This window comes from Paramormyrops kingsleyae, chromosome 22 (assembly GCF_048594095.1).
Source record: "Paramormyrops kingsleyae isolate MSU_618 chromosome 22, PKINGS_0.4, whole genome shotgun sequence".
NCBI classification, from domain to species: Eukaryota; Metazoa; Chordata; class Actinopteri; order Osteoglossiformes; family Mormyridae; genus Paramormyrops; species Paramormyrops kingsleyae.
In genome coordinates, this window is record NC_132818.1 from 20713712 (window position 1) to 20728809 (window position 15098).

At 41.5% G+C, this 15098-nt stretch overlaps 1 long non-coding RNA gene and 1 pseudogene across 1 annotated transcript; one reads left to right on the plus strand and one right to left on the minus strand.

Annotated features, from left to right (window-relative positions):
* Positions 1-1526: 1526 nt before the first annotated feature.
* LOC140581707 (aquaporin-5-like) lies at positions 1527-3567 on the minus strand (annotated as a pseudogene).
* A 3648-nt stretch (positions 3568-7215) lies between these two features.
* On the plus strand, positions 7216-10769 carry LOC140581654 (uncharacterized). The gene is made up of 2 exons (XR_011984780.1): positions 7216-9371; positions 10400-10769. It is a non-coding gene; the product is annotated as an uncharacterized lncRNA (long non-coding RNA).
* Positions 10770-15098: the final 4329 nt, after the last annotated feature.

Below are 15098 nucleotides of genomic sequence, written 5' to 3' on the forward strand. Positions count from 1 at the left end.
GGAGTAATTGGGCACTGGGGGGGGGGGGGGGGAAACGTATGAACTGTGATCCCTCTGAAAGTGTCAGAGGGAATATGCGTCTGCGTCACTGTAATCTATCAATATGCGGCGGCTCGTGGCAGATACGCCTCTGAAGGCAGCCAATCACATGCTAAGGCTAGAAATTCTCAGCCCCCTGATGAAATGTCACCTTTGGCCCCTAGCCCACATCTACATATTATTAATAAAACATGAATTATAACCAAGAATACTTCGGGTGTTCATTTTCGAAAGCCAGCATGTTAAAATAGTGAAAGTGTGTCATAAACAGTGTTTCTAAGGAAGACTCAAAGTATACAAGTGTACCCGTGATAATGTTAAAGCTTAAGTAAGATAACACAACACATTTTTCATTTTGAGGTTTTTTTTTTGAGGATTGCACACAAAGATATTTGGTCTCTGTCGCATTTTACTTTCTCCATAGAGACAAGAAAACCAGACTCCAACTTCAACTTACCCAGCGTGGGCTGAAGATCAAACACGCCTCTTGTGGAGTAGGTGTACTCCACCATTCCATTTTTAATTTATTGGCTTGGCAAGCAGCATTATGGAGGCGACACGCATTGTTCTATATGTTTACCGCTTCGGCCATTCTCGTTTGTACTCTGTGACATCTATTAAATTCCCTTCTGTAAATTTACAATAGCTAAAGGTAATGTGCAATTCTGGGTAATATTACAGGTCAATAGTTCAGGTCCAAAACTAAAAATCCAGACCATGATTTTGTTTCAACCAACCAGTTGAGTATAAAGTGTCACAGTCACAGATACTCAACTGGCTGGTTAAAACAAAATCTTGGTCTGGATTTCTACTCTCTGGACCTGAACTTTCTGAAAATACAACGCATGATGAAATAAAACCAGTGCAAGTATCATTTATCCAACTGATTATACTTGTAATTCTATATCTTGAATTGGTTTAATTAAACTGAACCTGGTCCAGGTAGAGACAAGGCCTCTTTAATGGTATATTTCTATGAAATAGAGAAACTGAGAGATATGAAAAGACATTAATTTATCTAAGAAGGTTAATAGAAAAACTGGCCCCCTGGTGATAGACATTTATAATTTAGAGAAAGTCACGGGTGAGAAGAATCATTATCCCGCTGCCTGACCTTTGACCCTCAGGAAATCTGTTCATCTCCGTGGGAACAGACGGCGTGTGTGTTTTGGGTAGCACTGCATGTTTAGCCAGGCGCTGAAAGCGCGGTGACATTTCATTCATGGTGCTTTTTTTAAATTAAATGATTAATTTTACTATTATAAAGTCAAAAGGGAAACACGGACTCTCCTAGGTGCTGGAATTATTTGCAGTATTTCATCACTGCTGTGGAGTTGGACACATTTTCTCACTCATATCAAATGTCAAGTGACGCGGCGAGAGTGTTTTGATTTGAGTTCTCTTTCATGTTGAAGGTACCATGGCCTTAACTATACTAAGAGGTCACTGAAGCTGGATGGATGGATGGACTGAACAGCAGAGTGACGTCACATATGCCTTATCTGCAGCATGCCTGTGCAGAGGGACGGGGCCCCCTGTCCTCCAGTGTTACCCAGAATCCCGGGCTGCTTGTGGCGGCCAATGAGAAGCATCTGCTTGAGATCATCTAGCCAGTCAGCAGGTCGACTCCAGCGGGGTTAGAGCAGTGGGTCATGCAGTGTTCCTGCCAGCAGCGCCCCAGCGCACGGCCTTGCCCAGTACACCTGCGGACACACCGTACCTATATCTCCGTCTCTTTACCCAAAGTCACCCAGGCCTCAGAAACGCATTGCCCTTTAATATCCATCACAAAGTTACGGAGTGTACCAACAACCTGGACTTAAATGTTTAGGTAAAGAGATTGAACCAAATTTTTAAAAAATGAAATGTCAAAGCTGTTGATGTTCTGCAGGGAATTAGTGTTTGCCTGCATCATATACATTTTACATTGTGTCCTTTTATATAAATAAACCCAGTTATAGTCTGCAGAAATACTCTTATGCTATGCTGAACGAATCAGACCTCAAAACAAGGAAAAAGTACCAAAAACACACATGCATACATACAGACATGAGAGATAAGTAATATATAATAATGGAATTTTTAAGGAACAGTACTGTAATTGTTCTGAAGTGACACAAGAACACAAAACTATACATCTATCCATCTTACAGTATAATCACTTAGCCCGGTCAGGGGAAGAAAACACAAAACTGTCAAAATACATGGCGGGTAAGATAAGAAGAGGTACCCAGTGACTGTGGAAGTTCAGAGTGACTACAGCTGGACCAAAGGACCTGACTGGATTCATCCCACAGCCCGTCAATCCAATCTGGAGGCAACACAGAGGATGAAAGAAATCAAGTTTATCATACGTGTGGTTTACGCTTCAGCGTTTAGATGTGTATGTTTGTACTTTCACTTAAGCTAGAAGAATAGTCAACTCTTTCCGTACAAAAAGGAATATCTGACACCGCTTTGTGTTCCCTGAATGTTCTTGTGTTGCCTTCCAGCCCTTGAATAGTTTTATTATGTTTTTGCTGCTGTAATACTGCTCACAATTGGACTTTCATCTTTAAGCTCAGCCTAGCTGCACTTATGCCTAATGGAGCCCATATACGTCAGAGGTGCGCAGTTCAGGTCCAGAGAGTAAAAATCCAGACCAGGATTTTGTTTCAACCAACCAGTTGAGTATCTGTGACTGTGACTCTTTATTCTCAACTGGTTGGTTGAAACAAAATCTATATAAATAAATAATTAATATCAGATGATGAATTATGGAAATGGTTAAAGGACTTCCTTGCTGCAAATAATACACTAATTATATTTTATGCCGAGCCTTTTTTCAGTGGAGAATTCCCCTGTTCCCTTAATATTATTTGATAATTGCCTATGACTCATCCATCTATGCAACTTACATAATCGTTCATCCAATATAAAGTCATAGTGAATCTGGAGCTTATCCCAGAAACCACAAGGGACAAGGCCAGACGCACCTTGGACGGGATGCCAGTCCGTCACAGGGCATTATATATAACTCACAGTTTCCATGTTAGTCTCCAGACAAGACAGTTACAGAGCGATCATCTCAGTTTGTAAATTTCCATCACTTAAAGAAATTGTACTTACCTGGTTTAGTGCCCCCTGGTGGCAGAGTGGTGCAGAACGGCCCCACAAGCGCTTACAGCCCCCAGTAACTGCACCCCCCACATACAGAATAGCTTTCCAAGGGCTTATTCTTAGACCCGCTGCAAGTGCCAGGGTGACTGCCGGGTTTAGATGAACACCTCCAGGAGCAGCAGGCCCAAAGCAGGCCAGCCTAATGGTGAGGGAGATCCCAGAAGGCAGGGAGACGTGCTCATGTGGGAGGTCGTGCCTCGAGAAGGCGGTGGGAAGGAGAGGAGCCGGGCTGGGAGCCTCGTCTGCAAGCGCGCGGTCATTAGGCCAGAGCGCTCTGGATGCCAGACTGGCGAAGGAGAAGAAGGTGGTGCCCAAAGATTGACATAGGACACCCCGAAGGAAGCGGAGCTTCCACACGCCTTTGAGCATCGGCGCGAGTCTGGATACGCACCATATATTAAAAGGAAAAAAAGCACCAGGACACAGCTACTAGGCCCCCATACTTAGAGCACCATGGCCAGTGACACGTGGACTGGGGGGGGGGGCAGGATCCCAGCAGACCCCGAAAAACAAGGAGGTGGTTTATAGTAGGGGGAGCTCTTTGTTGGCCCAGTTGGCCGTTTTTTGCCTTCTAGTTCCTGCCAGTGAGTGCCGGATGGTATCTGCCCCCCCCCCCCACCCCCCCATGGATTTACGTGACAGTAATAAAGGCCAGCTTACTGCCCCTCCCTCTGTTTGACTGCACAAGCGTCATGGACGACCGCTCTCCGCAGAACCTGGGTGCCATGGCGAGGGATTTGAAAATGCAAAGGTTCTCAGCAGCCATTTCAGCTCAGAAGCCTGAATTCTAAGAACTTGAGAAAGAAAATGGATGTTGTTTTTAATCCGCCTGTTTACGTGTAAAATCGGCAGCACGGAGTCTCCCAGAAGCCGGAAAGGATCAGAAACATTTCATAAGCATTCTTGTTAAGATTTTGCAAAATGATTGGTGCCTGACACTGAAATGAGCACTTTTACTTCCGAGATTCAGTCCTTTGAATTCCTTTCAGTATCTTTTTAAAGGTTTCGGCCGGACAGAGGCTCAGCGGTCATTTTGAGGGCATCGAGAGACACGTGCTTAGAAACGACACTGCGAGTGAAGCTCGAGAAGATGCTAATTTAATGGAAAGAAAGCAGGGGGAAAAAATGGGGATATAGATGGCAAAGGAAGAGCAGGACGGGATGTGTAGAAGGGCGGCTGCAGTCCCACCCTCAGGCCTACTGGCTGTCAAGCAAGAGTGACAGAATTCAAATTAACCAAGGTGTGTACAAGGTCGGCTGCGATTAGGTGCTAAACCTCAATTAGCACATTGCTAGATGAATTAGCTTTGTGTCCTAAACTGTATTGGATAGGACCTGAGCTCCCCACAACCCTAGACTGATCAAGACTTTGGAAAAAATATGGATTGATGGATGGATGGATGGATGGTTAAAGCAAAAGTATAATATCTCCCTTTCCATCACTTCAGTGGAGGGGGGCAGAGTGTGGTTCAGCAAGCGAAGCCTCCACACCTGTGATCAGAAGTTCCCTCGTTTGAGTCTGACCTCGGCAGATCAGTCACACGTCTGGAGGCCCTCGAGCGAGGCCCTTAACCGCCATGGGTGACTCTGCAGGTAGCCGCCCTTCGCTGCCAAGCTCGCTCTCACCTACACGTGTGTCTGTGTGTCATGGGGAGCTGGGTGATCGTCGGCGAAGAGAGAATGTCCCCACAGGGATCGACAAAGTGCCATTATTGTAGAGCCAGAGTATCGCTGAATATCTTCTCAGCATCAAAACTGATTGAAATATCTACAAAACGACATACATTTATTTGATTTAACCATACTGTCCACTGTACTTACACTGTACCAAAAGTGTAAATATAAATTATACAGTTAAATAATTGTATAATTACACACACTATTGCTCACACTGCACCATTAACTAGTTTGCCTAATGTATTTAGCAATGAAAGGCAAGCAGACACATTAAATCTGGGACTGATAGCAATCACAGGTTGGTAATGTCAGTAATGTCAGATACTGACAGATACTGACAGTAATGTCAGTAACTGTTTTTACTAGTGGCAGTGCAGATATTCCTGTCCTATTACCTTCCCTTGAACTGGGCTGCAGAATCCAGCCTGCGCAGGTACAAAAGAGCCCTGTTCCCTGGGTACCGCTAATGGACGGATAAACGGAATGGGGGGGCGGCGGGGAAAATGTGCCATGCGTTGGCGAGGCTGCTCTGGGGACGGAGAAGTCGCCGCTGTTTGGAAATGTGGGGGCACTTAATTTGCCCCTAGGGCAAGTCACCCCAGGATGAGCTCTCCGCTGGCTCCCTTCGGCTCACACTCGCTGCGTCCGTCTCCAAACGCCACCCGCTTTTCCTGCCGCTAAGAGTTCCCACCGCTCTGCACGAATCAGATGACTCACGCGTCCTTAAGAGCTGTTGGAAATGCGACGCCGTCCAGATTCTGACCGGCCGGGGCTCTCGTGAAAGACTGCTGTTTGATCCCTGACACCTAATCATCGTTAATCCCAACACTTTCTCCTCCATTCTTCAAAAACAATGAAGTCCTATCTTAGCCTTTAACGGTGTGTTCTCGATTGCACAGGAAATCTGTTTTAAATGTCTTTTTTGCCCATGTAATAGTGATTCTGTAAAGATCTAATGAGGCCCAAGCTACATTACCTGAACCATGCCAAAAAAATTCCCTCTTTTCTCCCCGAGCTCTAAACCCCGACAAAGACCCACTGAGTGCCTGACACATGAGCCATGGGGCCTACAGTTATCCGGGCTCAGTAATGAATATTGAATGTAAGGTCACGTATAACTTGCCTCCTATGAACGTAACATTCTCAAAATCCCATCTGCTGACACGGTGCAATGGAGCTATTTACTATAAAATTGCCCTACACCAAAGTCATGGGATCCTGCGTAATGTGAGAGGACCCAAATGGGGACTTACTGGCAGAGTATGATCCATAAAAAATATGCCATGGCAATGGCCTGTCTGCAGAATGGATAAGATGCCATTGTAGCAGTATGACTTTGGCCAATTGTCACATGACTGTCTCTATGGGTCAAGCTGAGCTTTGTAGGTCAGAAGTGGGTGTTAAAATCTAACACAGGATACCAGTCTATTAATGTTGATTGCAAGTCTCCTGTGGCTGAAAAGTCATCCATTTCACTTTATTCCAGTATTTTGACTAATGACTGCATGAAACTTTGGCTGAAAGATCTTCTAACACCTCCCGATATCTGCAGCGACAAACAAAGCCATGCGTCACATTCATTCAAAGTTTATTTTTAATCTATTTTTTTAAAGAGGAGGAGATCTCCGGGGCCGTACTTGCTCGAGACTAAAAAAGGCGAGCGTTAAAAAGGCATGAAACATCACTCTTCGAACCCATTTCAACAGCTGGCTAATGATGCGGTAGATATGGAAATCACTCTCTTGACTGTTAAAGCCAAATTACACTCAGATTGCTGCACCAGTCAAATAGTGTCATAATTCCTGTAATTATATATACACACACTAAGATATATTCAGCTGCAGAGATCTTCAAGTTACTCTGAGAAAAGGCTTTTCGTATGAATGGGTTTTGAAGTCTGCGGTAGGGCTGATAAGGTGATGTGTCCCGGTTATTGCTGAGGGGGGAGGGGGGAGCGGCGTTTTTGCGTGGACCATTGGAGGTAGATGGCAAGACACCGGTAAAGGTCCTTTTGATCTGAATGTGGACGGCCTTCTTCGGAAGCCTCTCGCTCAGGTTACGCCGAAAGAGAGAGATTTGTCGCTACGGATACGCCCTCATTTCTATCAGGCCTTTCGTTTGTTTATTTGTCATTTACACATTCAACGTCAGCGTCATTGTCATTTAAATCATACATTGTTACTCATATGTCAGAATGAAAAAAAGACGTGTCTCTACAGCCACTAAAGATAGGACAGTCATAACAATAATTATACTACTACTGACGACTCAATAAAATATATGTCTGCCCAACAAAAGCAACAATAAAGCGACTTCTGGCAACTAAGATAATACAAGCACCCACATAGCAGACAGGTCTGGCCCAGATCTGGCGTCAAGCCGGCATTGCTGGCTGAGTTCTGGCATGGCAAGTGGTATGTCAACCAGATATGGGCCAGGTCTGGCAATGATGGCACTGTTTACATTATGGCATGCCAGATGTGGCCCGATTGTGGTTTGGTCTATGTGGCCCAGGCACATAGAAGACAGGTCTGGCCCAGATCAGGCGTCAAGCCGGCACTGCTGCCCAGTTAGCAAGCACATGTGGGCCGATTCTCGCTGAGTTGTGGCACATTCGGTTCACTGTCAGCAACGGTAAAAAATTTCGGGCCGATTGTGGGCCTAGCACGGCGACGATTCTGGCTGACTGTCGGCATTTTTAATCTGGGCCAGAACCGTTCTGAGCGCGGCGAGCGTTTCTGGCTGACTGTCGGCATTTTTAATCTGGGCCAGAACCGTTCTGAGCGCGGCGAGCGTTTCTGGCTGACTGTCGGCATTTTTAATCTGGGCCAGAACCGTTCTGAGCGCGGCGAACGATTCTGGCTGACAGTCGGCATTTTGCGTGTCGGACGACTTTGGCTGACAGTCATCCATTTCAGCATTGGTAACATGATTTGTGTCGTACCTAGCCCTCACCTGGTGTAAAATTCTGGCCTGATGTCAGATAAATATTCTCAAAAAAATTCGAACCAGAACTAGTCTTAACATGGAAGATCATTCTGACTACAGTCTATAGGAGGGGTCACCAACATGGTGCCCGTGGGCACCAGGGCGCCCCCAAGGACCACATGAGTTGCCCACGGTGACTGTTCTAAAAATAGCACAACTCACCATTGAGCATGGCGTCTAAAATTTAATTTTATCCTGTTGATATTCTTCTTTAATCACATTTGCATTTATATAGATTTGAAAATGGCAATATCTAAAAGAAAGCATTTAAAACGCGTTTATTATACATGATTTAAGAAAAATGTATCAAACTGGTAGCCCTTCGTAAGGCTCAGTACCCGTGAAGTAGCTCCCAGTTTCAAAAAGGTGACCCCTGGTCTTAGTCTATAAGAACATAAGAAATTTACAAACGAGAGGAGGCCATTCGGCCCATCAAGCTCGTTTGGGGAGAACTTAACTAATAGCTCAGAGTTGTTAAAATCTTATCTAGCTCGGATTTAAAGGAACCCATGGTTTTAGCTTCCGTTACACTAGCAGGAAGAATATTCCATACTCTAACTACACGCTGTGTAAAGAAGGGCTTCCTCAAATTTGTTTTAACATGTTCTCCCGCTAATTTCCACTTATGGCCACGAGTTCTAATATTTAGACTAATACTGAAATAGTCATTTGGCTGAACAGCATCCAGACCCGTTAGAATCTTATAGACCTGAATCATATCCCCCCTTAGTCTCCTTTGCTCAAGGCTAAACAGATTCACTTCCGCTAACCTCTCCTCATAAGACATTCCTCTAAGACCAGGAATCATTCTTGTTGCACCTTTTCTAAGGCAATATATATGAGGTTCTCATTTCATTATGTTGTATATGTAAATCTGCAAGATGTCACCTGGGTCTGTTCGAGCATTGGTAATGCTTTGTCCCATACCTGACCCTCATCTGGCATAAAATTGTGGCTGAAGGCTCTGCTCTCTATTATATCATAACCACTGTCTGTTTGGGATAAAGCCTATACTAAAGATCATGAGAAACACAATAAAGGGCCAATGGCTGACATACAAAAAGACTCCAAGCACCAGCTGTTGACATAGTACAGTCCCACTGATATGATAATTTTTTTGTTTAACATTGGAAAACCATTAAAACTTATTGGATATTTTTTGTTAACTACGGTATATCGTCAATCATTATTTTTCATCTGACATGTTTACTTAAAAAAGGAAAAGTAAAAACAAATGAAAACATTAATTTATCTTCTCTAAAATCTTGTCTTTTAAAAATATAAACCCGTTTGGAATACTTTGTGTATAGGGCTTTTCTATTGACCGTTCGGTATTTGATCATCTACGCTGAACAACCAATCCTGAAATAAGTGGGCGTTAACGTTTCAGTTTAGACCAATCAATGTCCTTTAGACGTCACTGCAACTTCACCGGACTTTGAGGCTGTTGACGGCGTCGATCGACTTTAGATGGCTGATTCAGTTTGAATAATAACGAGCGAATTGTGGTAAGTGAAATATTTCAGTTACTTTTAAAGTTCCATTTAACCTTTTTAGTCAGAGATTTTAGCTTAAGATTCTGTCGGAACGGTATGTTGGGAATGATCGTTCATTTTAAAAAGTCGGTTCAAACAAGTCACACGCCTTGACATAATATTAAATACAGGGCTCTCGAGTTTAAATCAGATGTTTAACGTTAGATTACATCTGCAGAGCTCTCAAGTCTCACGTATTGTGTGTGGGACACACGCATTTAACACAACAATCTCCCACGCCAAACGACATTTCTCTGTCTGAGAAGTGATAAAGGTCGCGCCACAGCTAATCCAAACCTGCACCTTCTATTTTTTTCTTTTCATGGGGGACATGTCACTTCAGTCCACTGCTCCTTTGTTGCTGGTGATATCTGAAACTTGTTTGGTTAAAAATGAGCACCGCAAGTTCCAATTTACGACTTTGTGCATTTAATTCCTAGTGATGGAAATATATCCTTATATATATATATATATATATATATATATATATATATATATATGCGTCTAATTGATCAATCGACAGATTTATCAGTTATGCATGATCATAAGTTGGTAAAGTTGTGTGTCATATTAAAGTCACAGTAAAAAAAAAACAGGGATGAAATTCATATGGAACAATCATATATTCTGTGCAGTATTGGATATAGCAGCCTTCTGGACAGTTACAGTTCAGCAATGAGTGTTTTTTATGTCAGATCAGAACAGATATTACATTTCAGATTGCATACATATATGCATACAACTTTGACGTGTTGTGAATTAAATGGTGAAATTAACAACCCTGTTTAAATATTGTTTACTTGTTCATGATATTCTGTCATGGACATAATGATTCATATCTCCTTATTTGTGTACTACTGTATGTGTTTTGGAATTGTTTTATACTATAAATGTTGGGTGCTGTCTTGATCTTGATGGTATGATTTATGTTCTATGCCTTAGAAGCAGGTGGCATTAATAGTTTTGTGTTGTGTGTTGTGGCTGCAAAATTCCTTAACTAGGAGTGCAACGGACCAGGAGGCAGAGAAAAACATTCAAAGATGGCTTCAGTTGGCACCTGACAGGGATGGAGGAATGAAGGAACATGCAAAAAGGGCAAATGACACTTAATTCCATTGTTTGTGATGTATTTACTTGTTTTGTATTTGGATTTTTTTGTGTGTGTTTTTAACCACCCAAATTTCACATTTTATTAACCAGTTTTACAGGGCCATGTTCTTAGATATTTTGTATGTTGTGAAGTGCTTTAAACGCCTCATCTGTCTGTTGATGTTACAAAGTAAAGTGTAATTAAATATCAATCAGTGGTTTGTTGAAAAGCATTTATATGTTGTTTATAGTAAAAGTAAAAATAAACTTTATTGATATCAATTGTGTATCCATTGTGCTTTATGATGTCACTGGGCCTGTTATGGCCCAAATCAGGTAGAACCATGTCTGGGCCATCACTGGGCCTGTTATGGCCCAAATCAGAAAATCCATGTCTGGGCTGTCGCTGGGCCTGTTGTAGCCCAAATCCGGTAGAACCATGTCTGGGCCATCACTGGGCCTGTTATGGCCCAAATCAGAAAATCCATGTCTGGGCCGTCACTGGGCCTGTTATGGCCCAAATCAGGAAGAACCATGTCTGGGCCATCACTGGGCCTGTTATGGCCCAAATCAGAAAATCCATGTCTGGGCCGTCACTGGGCCTGTTATGGCCCAAATCAGGAAGAACCATGTCTGGCCCGTCACTGGGCCTGTTATGGCCCGAATCAGAAAATCCAGGTCTGGGCCGTCACAGGGCCGTCATTCTTTGCGGTATCTGGGCCAAAGGAAAATGAATAGTGTGGGCCAGATCTGGCCCAAAAGAATTTTGCTATCTGGGCAGTAGCTCAAACTGAACCAGTTCTCATTACACTTAATGTACTGGCACTGATAGGATTAATGTGCTGGATTCAATTCTCTTATTGCCTGCAGAATTAAGCTGTTTAAAAACTTAATGGTTCTGATTCTATGGTATCTCCTCCACAAGAAGACACACAAGTCCACTTCGCCTGGACACATTTAAAATCATATCTGACTAATGAGACACTTTTTTGACACTTTTGACTTGATTCATTTAAATCTTATTCAACATATCAGACGCTCTTATCCAAAGTGACTTACAGAAGAGAGAAGGGTTACAATTTAATTATGTGCAATAGCTGTACCTATAAGCACATGCTTATAGAAACTATACTTTTTAAAAGGTGCTTTGGACAGAAGTAAGACGACTTTATCAATTAATTTATTCAGCTGGATCGTTCCTTGGTGTGATGATGTCAGCTGCACTGGGGACTACAACAAGGAAAGACCACCGACTCACATCAAGCCTATCAGCTGTTCAGTGCCGTCCTGATTTAAGCTATTATAATACTATAATGGTGTTTTATTATGTTGCATAGGATCTTCTTAGATATTAAAATTCTACAGCATTTCTTGTGTATTGGATTGAATCAGAATCCAACCTGACACAAATAAATCGTTGCTTAAGTTTGGGTCAGATTCCGCCGTGCGGAAGATTTGAATTTCCAGGCCTGATTAAACCTACACTGAACAGTATGCATTTGTCTCCAGTTTGATATCTGCCGCCCCTTTCACCCGATGTGATTTAAATGACTTCTAACACGTACGCCTTCAAATCATAGCCGTATACAGTCTGAACTTGTTGAGCCGCCGATGTGTCTCTGGTACGTTTTATCAGCCCTGTCCTTCCAGGACAGTGTCATTATTCTGGCGTGGAGGGCCTCAGTGGTGACGTGCAGGGAGTCACAAATTGGGAATCTGGACGGTGGCCCTGGAAATCTGCCATAACCTTTTAAACTCGTCCCCACCTAGTGGTGAGTAAGAGCTTAGTTAATATCCATCTCCCAAACCCGCATGCCCTTTTAAGGGTCGTAGGGGTCCAAACCTTATCCTGGAATTTATGGGCACAAGTCTGCAAATTACCCAGGATGGAGTGCCGACCCATCACAGGGCAATTAATTTAGGCCTTAATAATCAAGTTTAATACTGTAATTAAAGACTCAGATTCCTTAGAATTTGCCATAATTAATGTATTATTTAATAAGTGACCCCTCTTTGTGATTGATACTGTCCTTGTGAAAAGTAAAGTTTGTGCAGTGATTAGAATAATTTGTCTTCGTTTATATTACATTTTGAAATTACGTGTTTTGTTGCTCAGCTATCAAATATCCAAGAGACATACAAGGGACATTATACATTATAAAACATCATTACTTTCATTACATTACATACATTAACTTTTGATAACTGTAAGAAACTATTATAACTATAGTCAATGAAGTTATGATTTCTAGTAAATTCTCAAATCAATTTACTTATAAAAACACCTTTATACACATTTCTTATAATCTTCTCAACACCAGTCAACCTCAGGGAAGTCCTTAATAATGAAGTTTAATATTATAATTAAAGACTCAGATTCCTTATAATTATGAATGGATACAAATGATCAATGTACAGTTAGATGACAAACACAAGAAACCAAAATATTTTGTTTAGAATGAAGTTATAAATGTATTAATTTCTAACTGGTCCCCTGTTTGTGATTGATTCTGTCCTCATGAAAAGGAAAGTTGAATAATAATTTGAATAATTCATCGTTATTTATATTGCATTTTCTTTTTTCATTTAATTTGAATTCGTTTTGTTGCTCAGATATCAAATATCCACGGGACAGACATCCAATCAAGGGAGTCCGCTGCCTCTGAAAGCAATTGCAAGAATTGTTTTTAATAAGTCTGATTTTTGACATTACTCCGTCTACCCTGCAGTTATCATGAGCGAATTACTGAAGTTTCCATGGGACAGATACTTCCTCAGTATTTTTAAGCTTTTTAGCTTTAACTTAACCAAACTTTTATACAATTTAGACCAAGTTCTCACAGAAAGGCATCAGCGAATAATATAACAATATACAATATAAAATATCATTACTCAACTTTTGTTAATTATAAGAAACTATAACTATAGTCAATAGTTATGATTTCTAGTAAATTCTCAAATCAATTTACTTATAAAAAACATTTAAACATTTATTATAATCAGCTAATACTCGACAGAACATATATTAGAACGGTCTAACGAAAGCACCTGCTTTTCAGGTACGAGACTGATGAAGGCCAAGTTTCTTCTTTGTTCCTTTTCTTGCTTAAGAAAATCATTAATGACATGGAGAGCTACAGTGTAAAAATGACTAAGTAGATGGGGTTGGAAAGGCCAGATCAATCTTGATCAATTTAGGTGGTAAATTGCCCAAAAACATAATGGCCCAGCAAAAAATCTGATACACTGCTTTTATCTTCCTATGTGAACCAGCAATAAATCCAACCAGAGCAGGAGTCCGGTATTAGCTGTGAGGCCAGTGTGACACAAGGCCCGACAGCCATCACTGCTGAATTGGAGTTGGAGATCTTTGGTTATACTGGATATCACACTGACCGGCATTGATACACGTTGGGTATCGAGCAAACCTCACTATCCGAGAATGACAAAGTTGTGAATTCCAGTTGGTGTCTTCACAGAGGGCCATCTGACGGAAACTTGAAGGATTTGAAATTAGGTCCATACTCATTTTACTACATATTGCATCAGTTACTAATATTCACTGAGAAACGCACAACGTATAACACTCATAAAATCACGGGCGTCGCCGCCATTAAATCTGAGGGGGACGTGTCCCCCTCACATTTCATAATTATTCGTTTGGACCCCCTCACATTTAACATAAATCAGTGTGTCCCCCCCACATTCAAAATGCTTCTGACATGCCTGCATAAAAGTCATTGCGGATTCTCAACAGATTCACTCCAAAGTGGTAAAATCGGACCACATTTATACATTATGTTGACTAATGTGCAGTGTTGTAGTCAGCAAAACCCACTAACAGTAAAATGTTACTAATTAGCACAGACACATCAGTCATCATTACCATGCAAATAGGTTAGGCAGCCAGAATCTCAGATTTTCACTCTAGAAATCTGTATACTAGTATTGCTTCCAGCAGAGTTGATGTGTAAGCTTGATTGATCAGCTGATTGACTGACACAACGTGGCATTTCCTTCCTTCTTTGAGTGAGAGTTTTTGTGCCGTGTTTAAAGGCATCCTCAGAATTCAAAGTATTCCTGCAAACACTTTGTGGTGAAGTAAGTTAGTATGTGTAAGGACCAGGGGCACTTTCTAGAGTAAACATTCCCGAGCTAAAATCTTTGGGATCTTATCATATGAATTTTATGATAGTTTAGTGATTTTTTTGTCGTAGTCTCACTATATTTCATAAACTTATAAGTTGTTTCATACTCAATGAGATAATCAATATGACCTTGCAAATACTCTGATATACAAAATACGGCCATTGGGAAAGTTATTAAGAATTTTGTTTAATCCAGGGGAAATACAAAAATACTTACATAAACCATTTGTTTTCCTAGAACCTGTCTATCTAATACATCTTATTACAATTGATTTCCTCTTAGGAAACAAATGCTTCTACAACCCAAATCTATCATTTTAACAACAAGTGGCTAATTTTCTACAAAAATAAGGTCATATTGATTCATTCACAATATGAATAAATAAATTCTTTTTGACCACAATGAAAATTCTGTCTGGTGTCTTTATCTGATAATGGTTTGGAAATGAATATCAGTTTCCAG